The following is a 13,922-nucleotide window of genomic DNA, read 5'->3' as shown; positions in this document are numbered from 1 at the left end:
GCCGAAACCGGCTTGGCTCAGTGGATAGAGCGTCGGCCTGTGGACTGAAAGGTCCCAGGTTCGATTCCGGTCAAGGGCATGTCCCTCCAGTAGGAGATGTGCAGGAGGCAGCTGATCGATGTTTCTCTCATCATCGATGTCTCTAACTCTCTATCTCTCTCCCTTCCTCTCTGTAAAAAAACAATAAAATATATAAAAAAAAATGACAAGACAATATCTGTCTATTGTGAATAAATCAAAATCATACCTATTTAAAAAAACAAAAAAAAAAAACAGTGAACTCGCCCAGGGCACAGTTCTAGTAAGAATTTGGGCTGGAGTTTGAACTCTGATGACCACAAAACCTTCCTTCTTCCCATTTATTACCACCACTTTCCGGCAGTTGTAGTACCTGAGAGTCACCCACGCATGTACTTACCACCTACTGGCCTCACTGATTTCAGGCAGATGGTAGGTGGAGAATAGAGCTATTGCAACCACTCGGAAATAACCAAGCAAACAGCCTGTTCCCATTCAGCCTTCAGGTACTTGGGGCTGCAGAGTGCAGGAGAGGTGGACAGAAGCCCTTGTCTAGCCATGTTGACGTCTGTCTTTGTTGTGTATTCGCCTTGTTACATGGCTGCAAGCCAGTTGTGTCTATGCTATTTGAACAACTTGAAGTATGGGCTACATTTACTCAGTAGGTCATTTATATGATTAAATACTTCATCCCGCTGTTTCATAACTATTAAAATGTGCCCCCAGTACAGAGCCGTACAGTTTTCAGGGAACTACTCTCCCCTTAGGCTGGTGTTGGTACACAGTGCCCTAATGTGTGTCACTGGAGCACAGGATAGTTTTTTTCTTATTAAATTTACTTAGAATTTTCTGTACTCACGTGTCTGGTCAACCTGTGCTTCTTGTCTTCCTGCAGTCTTTATGGGCTTCCCTGTAAGCACCAGTACACTTAGTGGTGAGGTCTAGAAGTCTCCTTTCTTGCTTTTCTTATTTCCCTGCCTCTGGGAATTGTACTTGCTCGAGTCTCCAAGTCTAGCCCATTAGAGGCAGATAAAGCTACTTTTGCTCTGTATACCAACTTTGGGAATTGACGTAATTCTGAGAAACATAAAACCCAGGTAACTCAAAACACAAAACCCAGTTTGATACACAGACTGTCCATTTGCAGTTTGGAACTTCAGATTTGGATCTGTTTAGTGAGCTGCTCGATCCCCAGAGCCTCTGTAGTCATACGTCAGTTGTGATTGAATGAAGCAGTGACAGCTTTTCTTAAGTCAGATAGATGCCTCTGACTTAATAGATGCGTCCAGTTTTGCGTTGCCAGTCGAGAATGGTAGACCTGAACTGGATTTTTTCCTTAATATCTATTGACTGAGGACCTATTCAGTGTGAGCCCTGTGAATGCAGGAGTGAACGAGGCAGACAAGTCTGCCTTCTTGGAGGTTACATTCTAATAGAGGGGACAAGCAATGAGTTTCTGATAGTAACCCTAGTAATAACGCTGGAGTGCTTCCTATGGGTCACACACTGTGCCACGCATGTTACATGATTCACTCTGAGGTGGTTCTGTGTTAACCTTGTTATTTCAGTTGTGGGTGCTGAGACCAGAGAAGTTAAGACCACTCATCCCCCAAGCTTACAGAGCAGGAGTCTGGCTCCATGGTTAGTTTTCTGACTGTGGTGATAAGTGCCCTGAAGAGAAAGAAAATGCAGAACACTCTGGGTGATTTCAGAGACCTGAGAGTTGGAGTACTCGGATTGGTTGCCAGAGAAACCAGTCTCAACATTTGGAGGTGAAATTTGACCTGACACCTGGCTGACAGGAGTGAGGCACTCCCAGTAGCTGGATTCAGTTTGTTCTGGGCAGAGAAGAGCAGTTCTGAAAGCTCTGCGGCGGGAAAGCTGGGAGTGTGCAGACAGAAGGGAGGCTAGGAGATCTGGGACTCAGAATGGCAGCTGCCGGCCACACTGGGGAGGCCCCGGCTGGCTGTGGTCAAGATTTCAAATTTATTCTAGGGCCTGTGGGAAGCCAATGATGGGCATCAAGCAGGGGCGGGGCACGGGATGATGACATTATTGTGGAGAAAGAGTTTAAGAGTAGAAACAGGGATATAAGACGTGGGGAGAATTTAGAGTTGTTTCCAACTCGTTAGGTTTGCGTGAACCTCTTTGTATCTTTGTTTGCTTATTTACCAAAATGTAGATGAAATATAAATATCTCAGTGCCTAAAGAAAATGATGGCAAACAGACTAATTCCATCCCCCTTTCCCGCTCCCCAACAACAAACGCCAGTCCTCTCTCCAGCTTTAGCTCTACTGTTCTCTGCCTGGCGTGCCTAACACCCTAGCCACTGTGATGTCACCTTCTAACATTCTGTGTGATTGACTTACTATCTGGTTTCCTGCCAGGCCCCCTCTGCTGGAATGTAAATTCCCTGAAGGCAGAAATCTGTTTCGTGCCCTGGTATTTCCCAGGCTTCCAGATGGAAGAGCAATGCCTGGCCCTGTTAGCCTCACTGTAGGTGCTCAGTACATATTTGATGGGTAAGTGAATATAGAGTCAGTGGAAAATAAGGTAGTTTATCCTTTAGCTCCAAGGCAGCTGCATTTGAAGTCACATGGGATCTGCAGCTGCTCTCCATCCTGAGTGCAGAGTCTTCTAGACTTGCATTCTTCCTCTTCCTCAGTGCTGTCAGGTCTTTTGAAATGGTACCCTTTTGATTAAGTAAAACTAATAAATAGATGTTATTTGAGGCATAATTTTTCTTTGTTTAAATTTGCTTTTGGCCTTTTTTTCATTTCTGGTTTTTAGACTTTTATAATTTTCCCCTTTAATTATCAGTTGGAATTTTTAAAGACTTTAGAAGTTATTTGGATATTAATGTAGGAAGGTGGTAGTGCTAATGAGAAATAAATTATATGAGAAACTAATTTTATCAGTTGTAGTTATGACAGATATCAGAAATTTTTACGCCAAAACCGGTTTGGCTCAGTGGATAGAGCGCCAGCCTGCGGACTGAAAGGTCCTGGGTTCGATTCCAGTCAAGGGCATGTATCTTGGTTGCGGGCACATCCCCAGTGGGAGGTGTGCAGGAGGCGGCTGATCGATGTTTCTCTCTCATCGATGTTTCTAACTATCTTTCTTCCTCTCTGTAAAAAATCAATAAAATATATTTAAAAAAAAAAAAGAAAGAAATTTTTACTTATTTTTCTCAACAACAAAAATGTGAGCAAGAAGGAATTCAGTGCTGTGGCATGTGCACAGGGCTGGCCAGGACACTTAGTCCTAGCTTTGTCCAGTGATCATAGCCACCCTTTATTGTATGTCCACTGTTTGCCTGCCGGACGCTCTGTTAAATGCTCCAAAATAGCATTTCTGACCATATCCCTTAAGGCTGTCACTACAACACCCAGTTTATCAGTGAGGAAACTGAGTCCGGGGGGAGTTAAGCAACTTGTCCAGGATCGCACAAGTAGTGAGCAGCATGGTGACTAGACATACACCAGGCTGCTGCTCTCTGCCATCTTCTCTCTTCTCTGAGCTTCAGTTTTCCTACTTTTAAAATGAAGGGGTCAGTGGTTAGAGCACCAGCCCATACTCCAAAGGGTCACAGGTTCAATTCCCCATCAAGGGCATGTATCTGGGTTGCAGCTTCTATCCTGGGTTAGGGAGGCAACCAATTGATATGTGTGTCCCTCCCTCCCTTCTTCCCTCCCTTCCTCCCTTCCTCCCTCCAACTTTCTCTAAAAATTACTGGGGAAAATATCCTCAGGTGAGGATTAACAAAAATAAAAGAAATAAATAGAACGAAGGGGTAACATTTAAACTATGACAGAGAACTTCATCACATTGAGTGAGAAAGGCTCTGAGGTTCTCCACAGCCCACTAACCCCTCAGTTGAACCCACTTTTGTGGAGCTGCTCCTCTGCAACCGCAGTGTGAGATGCTGTCAGACTGCAGAAAAGGATGAGGGCCCGGTCTGTCTGTCCCGGTGGGCAAGGGGCTGTGCTTCCCTAGTAGCTGTCGGCTCCAGGGCCGGTGTGGCCAGTGCCCTGTGGGTCAGCAGTAAACCTTGCCCGTCATTCCCGACACCAGAGGAAGGGGCATCAGGCCTGCTTGGTGGGCAGAGGCAGGCACCTAGTGCTTTGGGGCGGGGGCGGGGGGGCTGTGCAGTGGAGCCAGCATGGGTTTAAAGACACGCTCCTCCTCAGTGCTTCTGGTGGGAGCACAGTCATTTTGGAGGAGAGACTATGGGGGGTTCTTTTAACCCTGTACATTCCCAACGCAACTTGAGAACTTGTTACCTTGCTGTTTCTACCTCAGGCTAAGACAGCCTCTTAGAACCTACGTTTTATCACCTGTAAAGTCAGGAGAGGGTCACCCTACGGAAACACTTAAGATATGTACATATGTAATACTTTCAACAGTAAAGATTTAATTTAAAAAATATGTATTCAACTCTAATTCAACTAAACAAATGTTTGGTATCAACATGCTACTGGAAATGCAAAATACTGTGTACTCTGTTCATTTGATTCCTCAGTGATGCTTATTATTTTATTTATGTTATTTTTAAACATTTTTATCAAAGGGAGAGAGAGATAGAAACGTCAATGATGAGAGAGAATTGTTGATCGGCTGCCTCCTGCACACCCTGCACTGGGGATCAAGCCCACAACCCGGGCATGTGCCCTGACTGGGAATCGAACCAGCTGTCTTTTATTTCACGGGATGACGGCCAACTAACTGAGCGACACTGGCCCAGGTATCTTTTCTTTTTGAAAAATTTATTGATTTTTAGAGAGATGAAGGGGAAGGGAGGGAGAGAGGGAGGGAGGGTGGGGGAGAGAGAGAGAGAGAGACAGACAGACATCGATTTGTTGTTCCACTTACTTATGCAGTTCTTGAATGTGCCCTCCTGGTGATTGAGCCTGTAATCTTGGCGTAGCGGGATGACGCTCTAACCACTGAGCGGCCCTGCCGGAGCTTGCTCTCTTTTCTAAGTTGAATTTGCTGGGGCATGTGATGGCCACAGATGGTAGGTAATGGAATTTACGGGCAGATTTTATGGAGCCGGGCAGCCTGAGGTCAGACCCTAGCAACCCCATTACTGCTTTGGGCCTCAGCTTTCCTATCAGCAGGAAACAGTTCATACCCGGAAAAATGAGTTTCTAATCAGCACTTACCACATAGGAAACAGTGACTGTTTTAAAGGGGATTTTTGAGCCATTTTATCTGTTAAAGAACATCTGGAGAGACGGGAATAGAAATAATCTGATCAGAGGAATTAAAGGCTTTGAGCTCACTGTCCCAAGCAGGACGTGTTTCGTCAGCCTGAAGCTGTGCAGAGGAACCTTAAACATAGGAGGGCGTCCGTCCTGCGAAAGTAGGGAGCTGGCTCGGAACGTGTGCAGTGAGGGTTCTGACTCGTGGTAGTGGGTTCTCCTTTATGTAGGGAGTGGATCCAGTGTTGGGCTCCCTCCTGCCGGTAGAAAAGGGGTTTGATTCCCTTTTCATTGACTGGCACTGCACCCCTTCTAGAATGTTAGGTTTCTGAGAGTTTGTGATGGATTTCTGGCCTGGGCATCCAAGTCTCTTCTGCTTTCCCACCCGAGGCGCCGGCAGGGTGTGGACTGTCTCTGCAGCGCTGTTCCGAGCCCTTTGCCAGGCTTAGCCCGAAGTGTCGGCTCCTCTACGCCTGTTTAAAGTCTTGCCACTCTTCAGGGAAACACTAATACCATATGGTTTCACTTACATGTGAAATCTAAAAACAAAATAAATGAACAAACAAAACAAAAACTCAAAGATACAGAGAACTGATGATTGCCAGGGGGGAGGGGTGCAGTGGGGTAAAAAAGGTGAAGGGATTAAGAGGTACAAAACAGTCACTGGGATTTAAAGTACAGCCTAGGGAATATAGTCAATATTGTAATAACTATGGTGCCTAGTGGGTACTGGACTTATGGGTGATCACTTAAGGTCTGTAAATGTCTGATCACTATTTTACACCTGAAATTAATGTATGTCAACTGTACTTGAAAAAAAAAAAATCTTGTCATTTTTTTTCAGCAAAGGCTTCACTTTGACTTTTTTTAAAGCTTTTTTTCCTAGCTTTATCTATATACTAGAGGCCCAGTGCATGAAATTCGTGCACGATGGGATCCCTCGGCCTGGTCAGTGATCGGAGCTGATCGGGGTCAGGCTGATCAGGGCCGGGCCGGAGAGGAGGCAACAGTTGCTGGGCCAGGTGCAGAAGGAATGGACGCCGGACGTTGACGCCCCATTGTCCGTACCCTGCCACCATGCAGTTCCCTGCCTCCCCCTTTTCTCCTTCCCTCACTGCTGTGCTACCACCATGGTGGCCAGGCGGCGAGCCAATCAGGGTCTGCTGGGTTGGGGGAGGGACAGGGCATGGGAGGTTGACTGCCAGCCCAAAGGAGGGAGCTGGCCCTTGGCCCCTCTGGGAAAGGGGCTGCAATCACCACCACCCACCCCCAGGTCCCCGTCCCAGCCCCGGGTGCTGCCGGCTGGTGGGGAAATACTGCAGGAGGTTGGCCAGCCGGGGGAGGTTGGCCATGGGAGTGCACTGACCACCAGGGGGTAGCTCCTGCATTAAGTGTCTGCCCCCTGGTGGTCAGTGTGTGTCATAGCAACCGGTCATTCTGGTCATTCCAGTCGCTTAGGCTTTTATATACTAGAAGCCCAGTGTGAGAAATCGCACAGCCCTGCCCACCCACGCCGGTCTTTGGTCATTACAGCATTAGGGCCAAGGGCTTTTTATACATATAGATAGATATAAAAGCCTCAGCAACCTTTACGACCGAACAACCGGTTGACCAGTTGCTATGATGCACACTGACCACCAGGGGGCAGACACTCAACACAGGAGCTGCCCTCTGGTGGTCAGTGCGCTCCCATGGCCAGCCTCCTGCAGCCCCTCCCCCGGGCCAGCTGGTCCCGATTGCCCCGATCAGAACCTCCTGTGGCCCCTCTCCCTGGCTGACTGGTCTCAATTGGCCCCGATTGCTGGCCATGCCGAGGGACCCCACCCGTGCACGAATTCGTGCACCAGGCCTCTAGTTGAGGTATAATTGACAAAACTGTAATATATTTAAAGGGTCCTCATGACGATTTCATATGTGTGTACATTGTGAAACGATTCCCACAATCAGGTTGGTGAACACAGTCATCACCTCACTTGGTTATTTACTGGTTTTTGGTGAGGGATGTGGGCCTCATGGAGCTCTTCCAGAGAAGTTAGGGTGTCCCTTGTAGCAGGTACCCTACTTCAAGAACAAACAGTCGAGTCACTACTATTTGTGAAACTTTCTCCCAGGGCTTGCTTACAAAAAATGAATTAGAAATTGTGTCCCTGTTTTTCACGGGCCCACAAACTGGTGATGGAACAAGCATCTACACAAGTGGTTTGGTCTTGTTTGAAAATGGCTGAAAGGAGGTAAGAATAAGGTGTCTTGGGCCGAAACCGGTTTGGCTCAGTGGATAGAGCATCGGCCTGCGGACTGAAAGGTCCCGGGTTCGATTCTGGTCAAGGGCATGTACCTGGGTTGTGGGCACATCCCCAGTAGGAGATGTGCAGGAGGCAGCTGATCGATGTTTCTGAGTCTCTGTCTCTCTCCCTTCCTCTCTGTAAAAAATCAATAAAATATATTAAAATTAAAAAAAAAAAAAGGTGTCTTGGAAGACAAGAGGCCAAGTGCCAAGCTCAGGGCCTTGGGAAAGCTTCACAGAACAGGAGCTATTTGAGTTGGGGCTTGAGAAGGAGTGGGGCTGAAAGGTTTGGAGGAGAGACTAGTTCAGTCAGGTCGTTAAAGCTCCTTGAGTCGGTGCCAGGCACCATGTGTGAAAGAAGGGGCCATGACCGTTCCCTCACTGTGCTGCCTCTCTTGTGCTGCTGTCTTTGAAGCTCAGTAGGTGTTCATTCACCAGGTGACTGCCACCTGTCCCCAGCCACCTGGAAGCATCTGCTTAGCTCTAAAAGCATCTCTCTCTTTTTTAATATCTCTATCTATCTATCTATCTAATTATTAATTGATTTCAGAGGGGGGGAGAGTGAGATAGAAACATCAATGAGAATCATTGATCAGCTGACTCCTGCATGCCCCCTGCTGGGGATTAAGCCTGCAATCTGGGAATTAAACCGTGATTTCCTGGTTCATAGGTCGATACTCAACCACTGAGCCACACTGGCCAGACTCTAAAAGTTATTTCTTGCCCTGCCTGGTGTGACTCAGTTGGTTGAGCATTATCCCATGTTCTGAGAGGTCCCTGGTTCGATTTCTGGTCAGGGCACATAACTAGATAGGGCACATAACTAGATCCTCAGTCAGGACATGTATGGGAGGCAACCTATCAGTTTCTCACATCGATGTTTCTCTCTCCCTCTCCCTCTCCCTTTCTCTAAAATCAGTAACAACATATTTTAAAATGAGTAACAGCATCTCTTCTGTGAAGCTTTCTGGATAGTCCTCTATTAGTTTTCTGGGGCTCCTGTGACATTGTACAGTAAAACCTCAATATAATAGATGAATTCAGGTGAGAGGGTTTCTAAACGCTAAAGCTGAAAGTCTATTATATAAAGCTGAATGTCCGAATTGGGTATGTTAAAAAAATAGACAAATTGCCCTGTCTGGTGTGCTCAGTGGTTAGAGCATGGGCCCCATGCACCAAAGTGTTGCAGGTTTGATTTAGGTCAAGGGCACGTACCTGGTTGCAGGTTTGTCCTTGGCCCCCTTTCGGGGCGTGTGCAGGAGGCAACCAAGTTGTCTCTCTCTTATTAATGTTCTCTCCCCCCACCCCGCTCTCTCTAAAAATCAGTGGAAAAATTATCCTTGGGTGAGGATTAACAAAAAAACAAACACCCCCCCCCCCAAAAAAAAACAGTGAATTAATAACAAAATATAACTTGTTAATTTAATTATAAGCAAGTCTTGGTTAAAAGCATTTTAAAATTAACATGGTGTTAATTTTCACATATGGCATATGGATCAGAAATGTCCGTTAAATCCTAAATCCATTAAGTCGAGGTTTGAAAAATCAAGGGTTTACTGTGCTACAAATTGGGGGGCATAAACAGCAGAAACGTGCCTGTCAGTTCTGGAGCCCAGAGTCAAGATCAAGGTGTCCAGGTTGGTTCCTTCTGAGGCTAAGGGAGGGTCTAGGCCAGAGGTTGGCAAACTCATTAGTCAGCAGAGCCAAATATCAACAGTATGACGATTGAAATTTCCTTTGAGAGCCAAGTTTTTTAAAATTAAACTATATAGGTAGGTACATTGTTATTAACTTAATTAGGGTCCCCCTAAGGCTTAGGAAGGGCCACACTCAAGGGGCCAAAAAGCTGCATGTGGCTCGCGAGCCGCAGTTTGCCGACCATGGGTCTAGCCAGCCGTGGGCAAACTATGGCCCGCGGGCCCAATCCGGCCCTTTTGAAATGACTAAAACTAAAAAAAAAAAAAAGACCGTACCCTTTTATGTAATGATGTTTACTTTGAATTTATATTAGTTCACACAAACACTCCATCCATGCTTTTGTTCCGGCCCTCCGGTCCAGTTTAAGAACCCGTTGTGCCCCTCCAGTCAAAAAGTTTGCCCACCCCTGGTAGACTCTAGTCTGTTCCAGGGCTTTGCCCCAGCTGCTGCTGATTTGCTGGCATCTTTGGGTTCCTTGGCTTGCGGAGCATCACCTCCGCTGATCTTCATGTGGCCTTCTCCCTGTATTTGTATCTGTGTCCTAATATCCCGTGTGCCCCGCCTCGTCTCAGCTAATCCATCGGCAAAGACTATTTCCAGATAAGGTCACATTCTGAGGTACTGGGGGTTTGAACTTCAGCATCAACTTTTGGAGACACAATTCAGCCCATAACACCCTCTGTCTGCTCTTTCTGCCCCCACCGCTGGATGTGTTCTCCCTGCTGGTGTGTCGATTTCTGTTGTGGCCCCAAGAGTCTTTGGTATATTTGTTAGTATATCCTCGGTTGGTTGGTAACACCGCTCCAACCAACGGAGCCATACTGTCCAGAGCCCAAATGTCATTCTTTATCTTTCATTTTACAGTTTGTTTGAATCACGATCCAGCTAAACTCCTTTAATTAGCTGTCAGGTTAAGCAGGGAGTGAATGACATGATTTTGAACCTCCCTCTGGCTAGCTGTGGAGAGTGGATTGGTGTGGGGGTTGTCAGGAGACTAGAGGCAGAGAAACTGGTGCGGAGGCTGTTGCGCCTCCAGGAGGTGGGTGGTAAGTAGCTAGTCAGAATGGTGTGGGCAGGATGAGACAGGTAGCTGAACGTGAGGCGTTACATGTGCAGGCCAGGCCAGGCTTGGTTGACGTGGTTCACCCAGACTTTTGGGTTATGTTGGATGTGTATGTCTGAAAGTGTTGTTCCCAGAGATTTCATTGATTTAGGTATCAACACGTTAAGATTTGTGACATCTTAAAATTTTACACAGGTAAAATCATAGCAATTTATATGCTTCTTGAGTCAATTTATTTAACTTTAATACAGCTTACTTTCCATGATATAATCTTGTCTGTGTGATAATTATAATGTCGATAAGATTACAGAATAGGGAATCTTATACTTTTCACTTAAACATGTTATATAATCTCATGTGTATTGTAATGAAGAATCTTTAGTTTTATAATGTGTTGAGATTTTAATATTTATGTTAAGTCATATGTGTATTAGACACTGATTGTTTCTATTTTAAAAATTAAGTTTCCAGAATTATTTTTTTTCTTAACAAAACAAAAAGCTACTTTTAACATTTATTTCCAGATGGATTTCATCTTGTTATTTGGCATGGCACAAAGTAAAACTGTTGCTCTTTGAGATTTATTAATTAGAGTGTTCCTAAGACAGATATGGAATCCATTGTTTTTTCAGTTAAAAAATAAACCTACTCAGATATTAAAATAACCCCAAAGTGGGGAAAATACAGGGTGGGGCAAATGTAGGTTTGGAGTTGTGATTACTCAAAACAGTTTATTTTTGTTTTATTTATTAATTGTATTATTTTCCATACAAACAACTGTAAGTCTACTTTTGCCTCACCCTATTTTGAAAGCCTGAATCTGGGTTTCTTTCTTTTTTTTTAGTTACAGTTTGCAATTATTCTGTATTAGCTTGAGGTGTACAACACAGTGGTTAGACTATCATGTACTATACAGCGTAAGTCCCCCCATATTTCAAGTACCAACCTGGCCCCATATGTAGAGAATTTTTTTTTAATCTGTATTTTTCCATAAAAAAATATTGGATTAAGTAATAATTTTTTGTAGAGTTCTTCCTAGGAAAAATTTGCTGTCTTAATACACTCTTAAAATTAAGTTAGTGAAACCTGAAGCCATAACTGACAGAAAACCAAGTACTATAGATTTTGTACTTTAAAACTGGAATTCTTTGTTATTTATTCATTTATTTTTCTAAAGGAGATTATCAGAGATAACCTCTTTTTTAAAATCCTCACCTGAGGATTTAAAAATATATATATATATTTATTGATTTCAGAGAGGAAGGGAGAGGAAGAGATAGGAACATCAATGATGAGAGAGAATAATTGATTGGCTGCCTCCTGCAGGCTTCCGCAAACAGGGCATGTGCCCTTGACTGGAATCGAACCTGGGACCTGTCAGTCCACAGGCTGATGCTCTATCCATTGAGACAAACCAGCTAGGGCCCGAGGATTTTTTTTAAAAACTAAAAAAAATTGATTTGAGAGAGAGAGGGAGAGGGAGAAGGAGAAAGAGCGAAAGAGAAACATTGATCAGTTGCCTCCGACCGGGGATGGAACCTACAACCTGGGTATGTGCTCTGACTGGGAATCAAACCCAACACCTTTTGGTGTACGGGAAGATGCTCCAATCAACCGAGCCACCTGGCCAGGGAATGTTTATTTTTAATTATTGGGCTCAGAATTAGTGTATTTTACGTTTATAGACTTCCTTACTAAAGGAATGAAATACATGCATATCTGGTCTGCAGTCTGTCTTATCCCATTCACACAGCAATTTGTAATGAAAACGGAGCAGTCCGCCTTATCTGTAGCATGTTGGTTTTACAAATTCCTTTTCTTCCGGTCAGCTCTAGGAACCAGGAACCGCCTCTGGTTGCTTCTTAAGTGTTTCCGTGTTCCTCCTGTTTACTGATGAAATGTCTTAAAATGTCCTGGTCACAGCAATGCCTGGGCTTCGAAAGCTCAGTCCCCAGTGGGCGGTGTGCAGGACTCATTTAGTAATGGAGAAGTTAAAATACTGTATATCCTTTTGTCTTTAAAAAAAACTGAAATAGAACATTTTATCATTGGCTCAGAATGTTCAGCTTCACTTACCTCTAGAGAAATGTCAGACAGCCATTATTGTTTTGTTCTTTGGTTATTGTTTTAGAGCAAACTAGGTTAAAGTAAACAGTAAAATTTTGTTATTATTATTTTTTAAATATATGTTTTATTGATCTTTTTTTACAGAGAGGAAGGGAAAGGAGTAGAGTTAGAAACATGGATGAGAGAGAAACATCGATCAGCTGCCTCCTGCACACTCCCTACTGGGGATGTGCCCGCAACCAAGGTACATGCCCTTGACTGGTATTGAACCTGGGACCCTTCAGTCCACAGGCCGACGCTCTATCCACTGAGCCAAACCGGTCAGGGCAACAGTAAAATTTTAAAGGAAGCATTTAGAGAACAGTACTTTTAAAGACTACATTTTAGGTCATTGGTTCTTTTATTTTGTGTTGACTTTTAGTCCCCTGTTATTTTCATGCTTTGTCTTTCAGTCCTTGAAATACTGCCATGTTAAGCTTGCTGTTATTTCTATCATATCTTTAGGTTTAGAAGGGCAATGTCCAAATTGATTTTTTTCTTTAAAAAAAAAAGTTTTCTTAAATTGATTCTTTGGCTGTTGGTACCACAAACTATTTTTTTTCTTTATTTGTGTTATGCTTATTAATTTGTGCAGTTTTTCAGTGTCTGGTAAGTTAATATTCAAGAAAAATATTAATATTTATTAAATTGTTCTATAATTTATGTTAACGATGACTCATTTATTTCAGCTCTTTGAATTCAGCATGTCTCTATCAAAATAAACCTACATTTCTATGAAAATTGAAGCTTTTGTGTTTTTGTGGCCCACATAAACTTAAACCTTGTTTATTTGGCCCTTGTTAACCTTTTAGTTTGACATGCTTGGGTTAGAGATTTAGTAGTTATTAAAGATGAACATAATTTAGTACCTTTGAACATTATCTGTATATAAAAGCCTAATATGCAAAGTGTCCCCTCGGGAGTTCAACCCATTGGGAGTTCGATCGCTCACAATGATGGGTGCTGACCACCAGGGGGCGGCGCAGAATGAAGGGAGGCCCCGGCGGACAGCTGGCAGCTGCTAGGGACCCTATCCATGCATGAATTTCATGCACTGCGCCTCTAGTTGCAAATAAAAGGTTGGGGTTAAAAAGAATGTAAAGTAAGTACCTTCTTGGTGCTGGGCACATATTAGCAGACTTAAATTTGTGCCTTTGGGGCATTTTTTAGGTTTTATTCACAAAGTAGGGCATGTTGACATTTTCGGTACCTGCTATTGAACCAAAAAGGTGATGCTGAAGAGGGTCATTTCTTATTTGTGTGCATAGATGTGTGAGCCTTCTCCCTTATTAATCTATTTAGGGAATCTTTTGAAAAATCACTACTGAAATTTCTTTAGAAAAATAACATAAATCAAATTTCTCCAGAAATGAACTTGTGGGATAATGTCCTGACTTTAAACTGTCTTGTCAAATTTTTGCTATCTGGTCCTTCAGGTTGTGAGAAGACGTAGTAGCTTTGTTAGATTGTTCTGTTGTCTGCTGAAGAACAATGGCAAGGACAAGAAATGCCATTGGCTGGTGCAAGGGTAGAGATGGCTGCTCGGCC

The 13,922-nt window shown here is 44.0% G+C and overlaps 1 protein-coding gene across 9 annotated transcripts in view; it reads left to right on the top strand.

The window, feature by feature from the left end:
* The window catches only part of ADD1 (adducin 1), a 77,261-nt gene that overhangs the window by 30,872 nt on the left and 32,467 nt on the right, over positions 1 to 13,922 (top strand). The window lies entirely within an intron of this gene.

This window comes from Myotis nattereri (assembly GCF_964212035.1).
Source record: "Myotis nattereri genome assembly, chromosome: 1".
Taxonomy (NCBI): Eukaryota; Metazoa; Chordata; class Mammalia; order Chiroptera; family Vespertilionidae; genus Myotis; species Myotis nattereri.
The sequence above is the reverse complement of the archived record's forward strand: the minus strand, read 5'-3'. Positions and strand labels throughout refer to the sequence as shown.